General features: G+C 41.3%; 1 long non-coding RNA gene across 1 annotated transcript in view; it reads right to left on the bottom strand.

Annotated features, from left to right (window-relative positions):
- Nucleotides 1-942: 942 nt before the first annotated feature.
- The window catches only part of LOC109310635, a 71,259-nt gene continuing 55,729 nt past the window's right edge, over nucleotides 943-16,472 (bottom strand). Inside the window, exon 3 of the long non-coding RNA XR_002101277.1 lies at nucleotides 943-1,270. This is a non-coding gene — a long non-coding RNA (uncharacterized LOC109310635). The remainder of the gene's footprint in view (nucleotides 1,271-16,472) is intronic.

Raw genomic sequence — 16,472 nt, 5'->3', positions numbered from 1 at the left:
GAAAAAGTGGCTTTCAATAAAATATCTGTATTGGCAAACAAGATACTGTTAAAGTAATTCTTTTAAAACACCAAACTTGTGAGACGTGATTTTCGTGGGGAAATTATCTAAAACCTAAGAAGTAAAAGCATTTAAAATGGAGTAGCAAACAGACATTTTTTTCCATGCATATGCCTATTTTTGCAGATAACCTCTTTATATTTCAATACTGCCAGTTGCACAAAAAAGGTAAAAACAAAAATTAGACACACTTAAAGACATGCTTCCTCTGCTAAACTATTCTGCTGGGACTTGGTATGGATAAAAGTAAACCGTTAAAATATTCTGCATGGCTAAGCCTGCTATCTCCGGGTAATATTCATTGGTTAGGATAACACTTTTAGGGTTTAGTACCTAGCTTCTTAAGGGTAAAAATAAAGACTCTATCTGTCCATTGGGATTATTAACGGTAAGTGATTTGCACATTAACATCAATAGCAATAATGAAGATGTCTTTTCCAATTCATCCTGGGGAACCTTGAATGGGAACCGTTATTTGTCTGGGGCTTCATTCTTTAATAGAGTCCAGAGATAATTGACTATTGAAAATTCTGTCTAAATCAACCAAATAAATCTTTCGCTTACCAAATTAATAATTTCATTGATGCCATCAGCCTTCAATTCTCACTCCATTAAATTCCTAAATTCATGTTAGAATGGCACAGCAAACAAATTAAAATGAGATTCTTATAAAAATGAGAATGATAAGATTGTGCCTTCTGAAAAAGCAATTTAACTCCAATAAATTATTTTTTAAATTATTAAATGAGGCATTGCATTAACTATAAAAAAGGAGCTTAAAAGGGCATTGGTCTAGGAACAGTGAGACATCTATAGACCTCTACAACCTTGAACAATTATATCTGTAATAATTGCATCATAAAACTTTATGGCATCTCGTACAATATTTCTTTCTTTTTTTTTTTAATATAGCGTTCTGATCAGCGTCACAATGAGACAGTGAACCAGAAACACAGCTAAATGTTTTCCAATAGTCACTTGCTGCTTTATTCAACACACAGAGCATTAAAGCAAAGCATTGCTTGAATATTACAGATTACTGAGTGACTCACATTTGTAATACTGCAAGTTATACTAAAGCTATAGCAAGAATTCCAGGTACAAGACGAGGAAAATTTTGTAATTCAGATTATATGTTTGAAAATCTGGAAGCTTTAAATGTCAGGGCTGTGCTCTCTGCTTTGGAGCTCTGGTCTGGGAGATGAGGTTCCTAGAAGAGGAACAGGAATGGAGAAAACTTGCTAGCAAGACTGTGCAAATGATAATTTTTTCACCTGCACAAGAACCATTGATCTGTGAAGAAATCCTTTGTTGACTCTCATTGATAATATGGATGTAAATATTATATCAACTAGTTATAGTTGCAAGTTAAGAGTTTTGACTTTTTTTTTTAGATAAATATGCTAACTTTCACTAGTTTATCAGGACATACAGAATCCATGACTAGTGTCCCAAGGACCTCCTGCCTGCACAATTCCCTCCCCATAAATTCCCATTTCTTTCCATCTACTCCTTATATTAAATTAATAACAAACTGCAACATTTATTGGAATAGGATTATCCACTGCATACACTATGGCTAGTCTTGAAGTAGATTTATCCAGGCCTCTGACTTGACTATAAATTTATCCAGGCCTCTAACTTAACTTCAGAGCGAAGAAAAAAATGCTCTTGCTTCGTATTTTAAAATGTTTTAAGATAAGAAAAACCCTTCTGCTTATTATGTCTCCATGCACAGGTCCTTAGGAACAAATGTTTCTTTCTTTCCTAAAATCAACAAGGTGATAACAGTTCTCAAAACAAAATGTGTTGCTGAGCAAGCAACTGTTATGATCAACCTCTGACTCTCTTTTCAAGGAGGCTTTGTTTTAATCATGTGTCTTTTTTTCCCAGTTTGAGGTATAAAAAGGTATGTTAACTTGCAAAGAGGAGGAGTTCTGTTTAGAATCCTCCCTACGATCGTTTGTACGCGTGCCATTAAACTCAGTCTGTGAATTCTAGTACCAAACACAACGCAAAGTTTGATTTCTTCCACACTAGGTAAAGACATTCAAAGAGCCTGAGGATGAATTGACCTAAATTACACATTTTCCTGTAAGCGGCATAATTTATACCGGTAGCAAACTTAACACACATTTGCGTTTTGAGAGGGGCGGGGGGCAAATCTTAGACCAGGTTCCACCATTTTTAAATCAGTCTGAGTATGCCGACTTCTGTTCTGTTATAGGTATAGACCAGTTTCTGATCACTTATACCAGTACAAGTATAATGTCCATACCTGCGCTGTGGGAGAAAGCCTTGCCATAGGGAAGTTTATAGATAGAGTTCTGCCGTCAATTTGAATGAAACCAGGATTTTATACCACGTGAAACTTCTGCATTTAGGGGATGCCAGACATATATGATGACTACTGCATCAAGTTTCCCTTTGTAGAGATTCATACACAATAATTACTAGGGATAGTGGTGGACAGTATTCAATTTGAAATTGGATTCAGCCCAATCTGGGGGACAGTGAGTCCATTTGCTGATTCAGGTTACTGTCCCCATTCAATTTGGCTGAATTTGAAGATTTGACTCTGAATCAGACAATCAGTAATTCGGCCATACACACAGCTTTATACGTTTTTTCTACATACCTCAAGGTACCAGGTGTGGCTTGTGATTGCTGAGATGGTGGGGCAGATGAAGTGTCCCATGTAGCGTGTGGGGGGGTCCACTGCCGAGCATGCAGAGGACCCCCCCATCCCCCTGGCTTGGCAGGACCGCCCCCATCCCTTGGCAGTTGGGTGCAGGGGAGTCCCAGGTTCTCCCCTGACCCAGGAGGCACCAGTCACTGAGCTGGGGGGCCAGGGGAGTCCCCTGCATGCTCTGTGGTGGACCCAGAAGTGGACTAGAAGTACTTCTGGTCCACTTCCAGATATGTTGCTGAGCCCATACTCCCATGGGATGCTCCATCCACCCCACCTTCTCAGCATTCATGAGCCAAACCTGATACCTTGAGTTAAATAGAAAAAACATAAAGTTGTGTCTATGGCCAAATCATCAAATCTCTCCAAATCGATTTGGAGGCTTTCAATTCAATTCAATTCAGAGAGATTAATGAGTCTCTTGATTCAATTCAGATTTGTTGAGTCAGCCTCCAATTAGGGCCAAATCTCCTCCAAATCGTATCAGCGACCGAAGCGTCGCACAGCCCTACTAATTACATCTTACTCATACTCTGCTTATATGCAATGAACCACCTTACTCTGGACTAGTAGGACTCTGCAAGCTCTGTGCTATTTCTAATTGCTCTGGTTTTAAAAACAAAACAGAAGCACTTTGGCACTTCCCCTCAGCCAGGGTTTTACACACTTTCAAAATGTGTTTGAACTTGAAAAAGTTGAAAACAAGACAATATTAAACAGTCCTAGCCATGAACCATAGACCTACACAACGATGTGACTACGGTTTACACGAATGCACCAGAGAGTTTTGATACCCCTGATCTCAGTACCTTTGATTTCTCAGTGATGTCCAGAATAAATAAATACCTTGTTAAAAGCCAGTATGTTAAGGTAGAATGCATTGAAGTCACTGATTCAGCCTTTGATTTTGTCTGACAGAAAATTAAAAATGAATGAACAAAAAATTAATAATAAATGTATTCATGGCCTTATTGGGATTCATGACTCTTTCCCCAACATTAAACAAGTACAACCAATTGTTTCTCTTAAAGGGAAAAATGTCACAATTATTCAACTGCAGACTCTCCAGGCACCATTGCAGTGTATTTGAGCTGAGGTATGGTAAATAGAATAGAAATACAAAAGCTCACATACTTGCCTCAGGGTCCAAGATCCTTGATATTAAAGATTTTCAACAAAGTCTTGAAAGAGAGTTATTCTGTCCCCTCTTTAAATAATAATAATACTTATGACTTACAGCTGCAAGCACAGCTAAAGCTGTAAAGGCTAGACTGCGATCCTCCTTTGCATTGTGTAGACCCTTTCTTTGCAGGTAGCCGCATTCAAACAAATTGTTACTTGTCAAGTAATGGGCTATTTAATTTGGGAAAGAGTATCAGAATTTCAATCCTCTCATATGGTAAGTCATCGGTCCAATGTAAGAGGGACAGAGGTTTTCAGAAATGGTCACTGGACCATTTTTTAAATGGACAAACCCATCTTTCCCTTACCTCACTTTCAGGGATGAAAACAAAAATCATATCGATCGAACAACAATAACAAAATTGCAGCCTAAAGGAAACAGGGAATTTCAGCCCAGATACTTAGAATTGGGCAAAGGGATAAGGCATGTTGCAACTCAGAACAGGTTCTTATAATGGGAAATGGCAGATAACCTTAGAAATTTGTGTGATTCTATAATTTATCACTTTGAAAGCACCATATTTATGATGGTTCATAATGGTAGGCAGAAGTACCTTGTGAAAAAGGAAACCCCAACCCCTTAGTCATGTGCCTCTGACTAAGCATGCACATACCCTGCACACCACCCCCCCACACACACTCGTCTCAAGGAGGTTGGAGTAAATTTCCAGAAACAATTACCACACATAACAGAATAATACTTTAACCCAGATGAGAGCTATAAAAAGATCCCCAACAGGAATTAGGTACATGACAATGTAGCCCTTCCATACACAGGTTATAACCTTTGACTCAATATAGTCCAACCCTATCTCCTAGTCAAAGCTTAGGGTCACATGATTTCAGAATATTTTTTATGGTCCTGCTGAGTAGTTCATTCCAGTTCTTGGAACTGCTACATTAGCCTGGGCTGTCCTGTTGGCTCCAGACTGTTTTTTGCAGCTGCTACTCTTGTACCCTCTGACCAGCATGCAAATCAAACTGCCCCGGTGCCAACAGCACATTTTTCAACTCCTCCTCTGAGATTAACTGGCAGCCCCTTTTACACCCGGATGACCCCCTTGCTAATCTCCCAGCTTGGTTTTGGAGCCACAGCTACCCTCACCAGCAGCAATCAAGAATTTCTTTTTGCTTAACAGTCCCGTCATTTTTGGTCGGGGTGGAGTGCTACTTTCAGCCTCCTAGACCTGTCCTTCTGTCTGTCCCACCAGGAATTCTGGAGGGTGGTATTCCCCTCCCTGCTTCTACCCAATCATAGCTACACTAGGTGATATTAATATTGCACATGTTGTATTTCAGTGTTCTGGTGTACTGTATTTCTTATACTATGGCATACATGTCAGTGCCTAGAGAACCCCAGTTGAAACTGCAGCCCAATTACACCATGCACTCTGTTCATACATAAGATGACATATTCCTCGGCTTGAAAAATTTACTGTCTAAATAGACAGAAAGGAAGACAGGAAACAGCAATCGGCCCATTTTCTATCTGTAGAACTGAGATCCATTGAGATTAAGTAACTTCTTTCCTTGTAAATAATAGATTATACATGCAACTGGGTCTTGGAGAGGAGGCAGGAGCTGTGAATACCAAAAAGCTTGAGATTATTCAAAGCAAAGATAGGTTTATGTCCAAATAAGAGAAGTTTGGGTTGCCTTCAAAGAAGCTTATGGACAACAGAAGCAGCTTACTGAGTGACGCTTGTCTACAGTGGCTCCATGCCATGCCTGGGAGGGCACCCACGATGACACCCTGCTCCACACACACTAGCTCCTCCAAATGTATCTGCTTCAGAGTGACTCAGTGCTACTCTTTGTCTCCCTGGCCTTGGTGTGCTTACTGGAGTCCACTCAGGTGGATGCATTGTTTCATTGCTAAGATCTGGTGTGCACAGAGTGGAAGTATATCACAGAGCCATACATCAGAGCCAGAGTATATCAGGGTCATACATCTGGGCCTGGGGGAGCATCTATTTACCAAGTCCCACCCCCCAGGGAAGGACAGGAAATAATGGGCACAAACCGATTGAAGATCACTTCAAGCTAGACATAAGGAAAAATGTCTTTACAAGTCGAGTGCCGAGAGTTTGGAACAGGCTCACCTCAGAGGTGGTACAGTCCCCCACCTTGGTGATCTTCAAAAAGCATGTTGATGCCCACCTTGCTGGGGTCATCTGACCCCAGCAGTCTTCCCTGCATATGTGCGGGGGTGGGGGCCTGGACCCAGTGTTACTCAAATTGCCAATTGCTCAAATCATGAGCAAGACTTTATAAAGGGGGATAAGGCAAGGTGCAGTGTTTATTGATCATGAGTTAGACATAGAGGTTTGGGCACGCCATTCATACAAACACACACAAATCATCCTAAACATCATTACACACAGGCATACACACACACACAAAAGCCATTTCATCCACACATACACCAGATATAGTTACCAGCAATAGTAGCTCAATATCAGCCCAGGATGGCCAACCCAGACTTATTGAGTAGATGATGATGATTTGAAGAGAGCAGATATGAAGATAACAGCTAGAGCAGGGTGAACAGATGCATCTGTGCTCTGATGAAACAGCAGTAGAGAAAGAAACTCGCCCAATTTGGTATTTTCAAAGTGTTTTTTTTATAGGGATTGGCATCATTTGTTTCAGTGTTTTGGGGTTTTTCAATATCCAGCTTCTGTTTTGGTGGTTGTTCTTCTTTTGTCTTTTGCTTATCTTAGCCTTGGAGTATTCTTGCTGCCTGTCTGGCAGGATTGGTGCATTCCTTCTCCTCATTATCTTCTTTGTGCCCTAGGCCTAAAAGGGATTCTTCAGCCATTCATTAATTAGTTTACTGACTGGTAACTTACATTTGGCACCTTGTTGCTTACATAAACAGTTAAATTCTCTTCTCCCTTCTCTATGCCATTCTCTCACCATTCACCCTCTTACACACACTTATACATAAAGGCTATGCAGAGTTCATTTACTTGTGTCAAGCAGAAGGATACAAAATGGAGTTTTCAAGTTGCTTACAGGACAAGACTAACCTGGTTATTATATTTCATTATTATTACACTCCATGTTACCATCAGCTACATTAGTTCAGTTCATGCTACACCGATGATCTGTAAGGTCCCTTGCAGCCCCGAACAATTATGAAACTATAAGTGGGGAGGCAGGGCACTGCAGACATGCTCTAGGAGTCGGAAGACCTTGAGTGATGATCGCTGTGTCAGGGGAAGGAGAAGGTTTTGCTTTACCCCCGCCCCATCCATTGCATGACTACAGAAGGGGCTCCCACAAGAGTATACACCAGAAGTAGGTTGGTTTCTGCACCTCTCCTTATGGAGCAGAATGACAGGAGCTGAGAAGAGTCATAGTTCCATCCCTTCTATACTAGCACAGGCGCAGTGCTTCAGCTGAAGCAGTCTGGCTCTGCACTGTCCCTTCCACAGAACCAATTATTGAGCCCAAGTTCTCCCTGCTGTCCTCAAGACCAAAAGCATTTTTGCAGTGTTAATGAAGGGGTGACATTCTGCTGTTCAGAATAATGCTGGATTTATGAGTTGGGAATTGGTTGCCTTAAATCAGACTCAGTAAACTGTAGGGTGGAATGTATAATATGCCAGCCCTTTTAGTGTCATGGATATTCTCTCACATTTTAATCTATATGAGACATTAACTACTATTATCTTTTCAATGCACTTGTTTGTTTAGAGTTGACATTTTATTCTCCATCACTGTATTTACTGATTAGATCCAGAATTAAAAGGAAAATGAATACAAATGGAAGAGTTTTGTGCTAATTACAGCAGGGGTACTAGTGCTGCTAGTCTGTAGCTATTTCTCCAGAAGCAGGTTCACAAAACAACACTAAAACAACTCTAAATCTTTGACTGTGGAAAAAAATGTATTTTCCTGGCAAAACCTATATTTGCACAGCTGGTGAGAAAATTGATTGTCCAGATTCCAGTACCAATCCTTCAAGCCCATATCACAAGATATCCAGATCAAGTGTCCTTTTAAGTTATAACAGCTTGATATAACCCAGTTCACTCAGGAAAATCAAGGAAGATTTGCCCAGGTGTCAAAGTAAATTATAGCACCATAAATAACTGTGATGCTAAATTAGCAGCAAAGAAAACAGTTCCTAAAATACTTTTCATTGTTTGGGAAAATGGCAAAATACATGGGTATACATTAAGAACGAAAGAGAGAACAAAAGAGAGAACGAAAGAAAGTTATATGGAGGATTTTTATTGTTTCAACAGGGGCCCTTCCATAGAGAATTCTATGTCTTTAAAGAATAAATTCATATTGGACTAAAATCACCAATGGGGTAACTCTACTGACTTTAATCATGCTACCAAAGGGACCAATTTGGCCCTACTAGGAGCATTTCCACTGATCTCAATTGGCTTTGGATCAGGCCTTCTGTTCTGTTCTATACCAGCGTGTAAGTCAGCACAGAATTTGGCTCATTGGGACACATTAAGTTTAAATTCTTGTCAAAACCATACACCATTTCCAATCCATAAACTTAAATAGGAGCTCATAAACTTATAAATATGTTTATTAGTCTTTCACAGACAGACACAGACTAGTAAACATTTCAAAGTCTGCATCCCGCAAGCCCCAAGGGTGTCTTCTTTAAAGAAGTCATTGATTTTTGTCATCAAAAACCAAGTATTCAAGTAACCGTCTCAAACACAGGCTGATGGTAAAGTACCCTGGATTCCCAAAGGTGCCATCTGTAAAAGGATCATTGATTTTGACCTTTTGGGTGGATTTGTCTTTTTTTTCTAGTGTTTTATTATGTGCATCAATAACAGGGAAGCCAAGGAAGACAAAACCAGAGAGAAAAAATATAACTTTTTAGAGATTTATGTTTGGAACTCTGCCAAGAAAACATTTTGCATTCAAGTATTCCAGTGCTACCAGCCCCTAATCCAAGAAAATCTCTGAAAACTGAACATGACTGACAAAATCATATGCTCAATGATTCCAATTGTCTGGTTTTTTTCAGCCCTAACCCTATATAGCATAATACATCCATTAATGTGTTATCTCCCTCATTATCAAAGTGTAGCTTTTTATCTCACAAAATTATGATGTTAGTTAAAAGGGGGAAATAGGCAAAGGTCAGATTTTGCTGTCCGTTATACTACATTAAACCTAGATCATCACTACTGAAGTGAATGGAGCTGCTCTTGATTTACAAGACTGTAACTGGCAGCAGAATTTGACCCAAGGTAAAATTACTTCCATTTAGCAGGTAGAGCCGCAAATAGCACTCGTCTTGCTCCACTACTTCCCACTTGGAGCAGGAGAATGACAGAAATCCGCCCCCTACACACACATTCCCTCAGTCCCAGTGCAAACTATTTCCAATTTTAGACGGGCACTGGGACCAAATCGGTGGATAATCAGCTCTGCTGGATTACCACCACAAATGAAGTATAAAGAAGAAAAGGAGCATGGCTTCAGAGTAACAAGGCACGTGCCAAGATGTCCAGAGGGCTCTTCACATACAGAAGCTTCAAAACAGTGGAAACTCAGCTCGCTGCAGCTGTGTAACGTATTTCACCTCTAGGTGGGTAAAGCCTGCATGCAGTGTCGAACAGAGCTGCCTTTATCTACCCGCTACAACACTGCCAGTCTGCCAGTTGAGGAAGGAGCATGGAAGATTGCCTTTACTGGTGCCAAACCGAACCTGGCAGGAAACCAGGCCAGCAGGTGAAGCGATGGCCTCTTGCCCTTGCTGATCATAACAGAGGACTCTTTTGTGATGCCAAGTCCTCTGTCTCAGTAGCTTGATCCTAGGCAAAACACTTTGGGCTGTATTTTGCTGCCACCTGTAGGGCACAAATTGCCCATTCTGATGAACTTTGAACAAGAGGCCTTGTAACCTTTATTTTCTACCTTCCATGATGCCGTGTCAGTGTTCTGCCATTGCTGTTTGCATGCGTCTTGGGTCACATTAGCCTGAGGTAGAGTGGGAGAGCACTGTCCAAATGTGGAGTCATTTAGGTAAAATGGATGTGGCTTGGCCCATTAAGCAAGCTGCATCTGTTCTTCCCTCCCCAAGCATATGCTGCTTGTGAAAAATGAGCACAAGTTACATCCACACAGTTTCTCTCTCTGTGCTCCAGCTGTGGAGCCTGGCTCTTGTGTTCCTTTTCAGTTCCTACAATGGATTTAACTAAGGGCAATTTTGCACATTAGTAAGAATTCTTCTAAACAAAACAATCCTTTCAGTGAAAATGAAGAGGCTTTGAAAATGATTGCAAAGTGGATTATGATCACTTACAGTAGATAGCTGTTGACAGGATATTGCTGGTGATTGCTGTGAATATACATTGATAGATGCCAGAGAGGAAGGGCATAATTGAAATGATAAGAACATTTCAACATACACTCAAACAGATCATGCTACATTAAAGAATTCTTGTCATTGCAATGAAAAAAAAAAAAAAAGTCATTTGGCTATCGAGTAATGTGCATTCACAGCAGCCCATGAGTAATTTAATAATCTGAGTTGCCCAACTGATTCTGGTCTACCTTCGAAAGAAATGATCTTATCCTCCTGCATGGGGTTTGGCACAGTTACTTAACATGTAAAACAGAACTTCACTGACAAAGGAATTTGCTGGATATGAAGAATGTTAATCCTTTTGGTGACCTCTCTTTTTCCGTCTTCTTTGAAGCTAGATGTTGATTTACCGATTATCACCTTGCCCTGCAATAAGCTCAGTGTTATTTCATAAATTGGCTTGGAACGCCAAACCCACTAAATGCTCCAGCTGAACACGTTCCCATTGTTCTTATTTCTGAAACTGTTACCTAGGAAAAGCAGTTATTTTTCCATAATATCTGACTGCTGTCTCTCTGTATTCATTAACCTTTGCTTATGATTAGGCTGACCATATGGAAATCCCAGAAATCTGGGACATTATCCCTCCCCCCAACCCCATGCTCTCACAAGGTTGGCAGGCCACATGCTGGGCAGGCAGCAGTGCCCGTCTGTCCATCTGACTCTCAGCCAGACTGCACCCCACGTTCCTGTGTTTCCAGGATGCCCATTGCAATTCTCAACAGCTGGCCGGACCACCCTCTGAAATCTGGGACTGCCCCGGGTAAACTGGAACATACGATAAAACAAATTTAACTGACCATAAGAAAAGCATGGATCTTCTATTACCTTTTTGAGAAATATATATCATTCTGTAGTTCTTCACAGTCCTATAGATACATATAGGCACTCGTATATAGGAATTCTAGGACCATGCATATGTCCTGAAACATGCACACCTGGTGCCTCTTCAAGCTCTACTGTCGCACCGAAGAATGAAATAGAGACTAGGGTTGCCATATTTCCAGTTTAAAAAAAAAGAGGACACCTGTGGTGGGGAGGGTGAGGAGAGCAGGGGGGAGTATATGATTCAGGGGGTGGGGAGGGCATTGATATGCCTGTGCCCTGCCTCTTCCCCTCACCCCTAAGCCACAGCCCCCCGCCCTCCACCCACATACCCTGCTGCTGCCTCTCACTCCTGACCCACTGTATCCTGCCCCCAGACCATGCTGGTGCCCCTCACTCCCAACCTGAAGTCCTTTGCTGCCTGCCTGCCTGCCTGCCCACACCCCCTCCCCACCGTCTCTGTCTCTTTCTGTCTCTGACCTGCCTGCAGCTGCCGGGCCTGTGCACAGAGCACATGATCCCCTGGCCTCCAATCACCTTCCCCCGCTGCCCCCAGCAGCCAAGCTGGAAGTGCTGGGAAAAAGCAGAGGCAGAGCAAAATCCCAGGCATTTGCTTGCGTTTCCAAAACCTGCCAGATGGAAGACAGAGGACCAAAAAAAAGAGGACATGTCCAGGAAAGCCCGAACATATGGTAACCCTAAGGGTTTACCTGGCATTGCTTGAGAGGTCTCTGCCACCATTATAGGGACTGGGACAAATTCAAGCATTCTTAATGGATGGATTCTTAACTTCCTGGAGTTTGACTGTCTTCCTCTGCATTTGCTGTAGCAACTATGATTAAATTGAGCTTTCTTCCACATCTGCCTTACGTGGCTAAGGAATCTATAGGATCTCAGGCTCTGGATGCCAATCCGTGTGGTTTGGGTAGGATCTCACTGTCTGGACAATCCTTTTGCTGATTTAAGTCTGCATGGCAGATGAGGGGTTTTATTACTTCTGCCCCCCAGAGCCAGCAGATGGTCTACTGGGGTCCTCAAAAGCTAATGATCTATGCTGCCTTTCCACTCAGAATTTCTTTATGACCCTTTCTTGCTCTTTGAGTTTCTAGCCCATCTCTTTCCTGACCTCGTTATCATTCTATTCCTCCTGCTTCTGCCTTTTCCTTGGGTTTTGGGTGAAAATTCCTGCAAGCTTTCAGTGATGAGCATGTATCCCTACTTATAAGAGCTGTGAATTTGGCCCCTTGCCTCCTCTCTTGGTAAAAACCGTCCACATTGACTTTTTCTCCCTTTTCCTCGCTGAGATGGTGTGAGAGTTAGACCTGTGGGAGGAAGGGAAACGGGAAGGGAAGCTTTTTCCTTTTAGCTTTGGATCTACCTTCACCCCCCTGCCCCTTCTCATGCGCATCCTCCCATTCCTAATCCTTTTCCTATCTCCCCATTCTAGGTCCCACCAATGCAATTATCCTCTGTGATTAACATGCCACACTGCAGGGAGAACCGATATGCCATTCCCAGTGCAAGCAGCCACGGGGGCCGCCACCACCTGCCACGCAGAGAAGACAATATAATCATCCCTAGGAGTTTGCCTAGATTCCAAGTCAGGATCAGCAGAAAGTAATATGAAGCATTAATAATCCCGGCTCAGCAGCGGATCCTGTGTTCGAGCCAGAAGCGGGAGTAAGACGAGTGGTTAAAAAGTCCCAGGAGACATTCATACGGTGTGCAAAATTGGAACATAATGCAGGAATAATCATTGGTGTGAGCTCTCACTGGTTTCCTTCATTCTTGCACAGTCATTATTCCTTTTGGGATGCTGTCACGGAGTCTGCCAAGTGGTGGTCAGAAACCAGAGGATAGTGACCAATTAGTGGCGTTCTCATTTGGTGGGAGGTCATGCTGCGTGTTTGTTCTGCGCACAGCAGCAGCTGACACTCAGAAAGGGATTCTGGTGGTGTCCTGGCAGCCGCTCTGCCTGAAGAGCCAAAAGGGAGCCTCCCTCCGGGTAAGTCAGCAGGTGTTAAGTGTATGCTAAGCTGGTCTCAGCTGGAAGTCACTCTTTCAGTGTTAAGGGATTGTTTTGCATATCCGAAAGAGTTTGCTGAGCTGTTTAACTAGAAGTATTGAAGGAATAATGCAGCTTTTATCCATTTCAGTCTATCATTAATAATAAAAGTGGCTTTTCTTTCTCATTTCTGGCTGGTCTGGTAGTACTATGAATTTAGAGGGATCTCTAACGGGAGAATTAAACCAAATCAAATTCACTTCCTATCTACAACAACAGCACCGCAGATGTGACTTTTGACTGAGAAGATGATGCACAACTTTGTACCATGAAAGAGTGAGTTAAATCACTGATCTTTCTCTAGTGGGTGTCCTACCCAGTGGTCTCATTATGAAAAAGCCCCTTATTTGTGGAAAGCTCAGAGATTGCTATTTGGAAGGGTCACCTGCAATTCTGATTTCGGCGCTTCCCTTGGGGATTGCACGTGTTTACTATTCATGTCGAATCCTGATTTAACATGGTTCAGCTTTTGGGTTTAACAGTATACGCCTTACTTCAGAATGGAGGGAAAAAAATCCATACTTAATCCCACATTAGGTTTGTGGTGTCTAATGTTAAAAAGGAGCAAAGAGCACGAGGTTAAATTTAAAGATATACATCACACTATAGATCACTGACAATTAACTTCCGGTCAGTAGCAAGCTTTTTAAATGATGCCTCCAAGGGGAGTCAGTGTGAATATAGGAAATACCAGGAAAGAGGGAAAGTTGTATAAACAGAAAGAGTTTTGAGGGGCAGAGAGGGAAAGCATGGACTTTAAAAAAAGGCACGGTAGTTGGAATTTTAGAACAAAAGGCATATAACTCTGGTAACAGCCTGACCCCGTATTAAAAACTCGAATTGACTTCAATCAGTGTTAATGAGACAGTTTTCAGAGTAGTTGCTCCACATTTTTCCAATGAGTAAATCTTTCATGGCTAAAGGACAATACTTTTTTGTGTAATAAGTACTGTTAGCAAGCTGAAAATTAAATAGTCAAGGCCGTATTCTTTCCCTTAAACTGAGCCTGATCTCTGCTCTCTTCTTCTCGTTTTTTTCCTAATGAAAAAGCCCTGGCTGTTGTCATTTTAAAGGAAGACAATAGAAATGGGAGACTAGAAGACAAAGGCAGACAAAATGCATTAGCAAGAAGGTCTACAAAACAGTTGTTAAAATGGAAAGCTTTTTCTTTAATTGAAGAGTCCTGCCTGACATCTCTGTGCAGTAAAATGCGAGACAGCAAATGTCTAAACAAAGGGAGAAGCTCTTCATTAGTAGTTTTGTCTGCCACATGGTTCCTCAAAAAAAAAAAAAAAAAAAATTAAGCTTTACAAAGATTACTTTTCCATTAAAAGGCAAGGAATTTGCTCTGGGAAACCATTTAGGCTTAAAGACTGTTTTAGGGAAAATTGGAGTACAGACTGTGACTTCCAAAGCCATCTTCTGAAAAGTCACCGTTTTGGTGATATCAGAATCATGCATCAATGGTCAGTGGGACATTGATGAGACCCTATTGTCCCCAACTGAATCCTTTATACCCTATGGACCTGATTCTCATGCACAGCTTTTATATTGCTTAGAAAGAACAACCGTGAGCGATCATCATTTTTACTGTCAGAAGGACATAAAGGGACTTTGATCGTGAGAATCAGGCCCATAAGGCTTAAAGGGGAGAAAAACATTAAGGTTAAGGAGGGCAATTGATTCAGCCCCCGTGTTCTTCTATTCTTCATTTACATTTAAGGGAAGTGCATGGATATTTGCTTATAACTTTCTATTTCCCTCTTCCCTCTCCACGCCTGCTCTTAGTGCCACTCTGACTCTCTTACAGCCAGCAAGGTTCCTTGAAGGTTTTCATCATACTTAAAAGGCAGGACAGGGGACCCCTAAATTAGCTTCCCAATCAACTTTTTAAAGTAATACTTAATAAGCCCAGAGACTTTTCAGGAGCAGTTTAGTGCCACTTCCCTTCCCAGTCTTGCTGTGACACTCAACAGCACTTGAGAAGTGGCTGCGCTGAATTGGAAGCTGATTTAGGTCTCTTCTCCTTCCTTGTCTAGCAATACATACAAGCCTAAGGTGGTTTGAGTTAAGGGACCAAGGAAAACTTACCAAGGAGGAAAAATTCAACTACATTTTATTATATCAAGTGCATTTTACAGATCCCATGACCCTCCCTCCTGCCTGACCTTTGGCTGAAACAATGGAAGCTCTCCAGATATGGCTAGAGAACAAGTGAGAACAAAATATTGCCTTCCTATTAGTTTAATTCTTGATCTTAAGCCAAATGGGAAAAGATCAGGGAGCCCAAGATTTTTGCAGTGTTTTGTGAACAGCTCGCTGCAGCTCTTTTGATTAACCCCCAGTCCTTATTATTTAACCACAAATACATTAAGGTCATGCATATTGAATTGTTTTCATGGCAGTCTAGTATTTAATAATAAATTTTAGTCAAGAGAATTGAACAGTTCCAAAGCAGTGCTCTAGAAATGTGATTTTGAAAAGAGCACAAGTGACTAGTCATATAAGGGAGAAAAAAAAAAAAATGTACCACATGGGACTCACAGGGGTCAGCACTGTCTCCATCATAGGTGAATTGTCACTGAGACAGAGATAAAGGGATAAAGCAGAAAATAAAGAAATAATAAAATATCAAGTAGTAAATGTCAGACAGCTTGGTACTAAAAGACAGGCATTGTCAAAAAGAAAAGTCAATAATTAAATTACGAGCTGGTTTAGGACTTTCACGTTCCTTTCTCCCCGTATCCAATACACTTTTCTAGTCACTTTGATAATTTTGCATCCTTTATGGAACTTGGTTTTGTAAAGGCAATGTAATATTTATTGGCTTACAAATCAGTCTGTCTTACATTTGTTTCTCTTCTGTTTACCTCCAAACTTTTGTAAATTTATGTATCTAGTCACTGAAATATTTATGCAAGGAAGTTCCAGAGGGAAACAATCTTGTTTTCACAGATTGTAGTCGGTGCCCTGAGACAACGCCATGGATAAATAAACAATAAAAATCAGAGAATTATTTCTGCACATATTTGATGACAGCGCATGCTCCCCACGATTTCTGTAAATATTTGGAATTTGTAATTACTGAACTAAAAGGCTAGATCCTCAAAGGAGGTACATTAGTATAGCTCCTTTTAAGTCTACAATAATGAACCATTTGAAACCTGCTGAGGATCTTGCCCTTACATTATTGTTCTTCTTCATCAAATTTGATATGGGTCTTATGTCTGAAAGAATAATAAACCGGTCAGGTCATCTGCTGCGTTGATCTAAGAGTTAGCTACTTCATTAGA

The sequence above is a fragment of the Crocodylus porosus genome, unplaced genomic scaffold, assembly GCF_001723895.1.
Source record: "Crocodylus porosus isolate Cpor-Errol unplaced genomic scaffold, CroPor_comp1, whole genome shotgun sequence".
Classification (NCBI taxonomy): domain Eukaryota; kingdom Metazoa; phylum Chordata; order Crocodylia; family Crocodylidae; genus Crocodylus; species Crocodylus porosus.
Note: the sequence above shows the minus strand (reverse complement) of the source record. Positions and strands in the feature narration are given on the sequence as shown.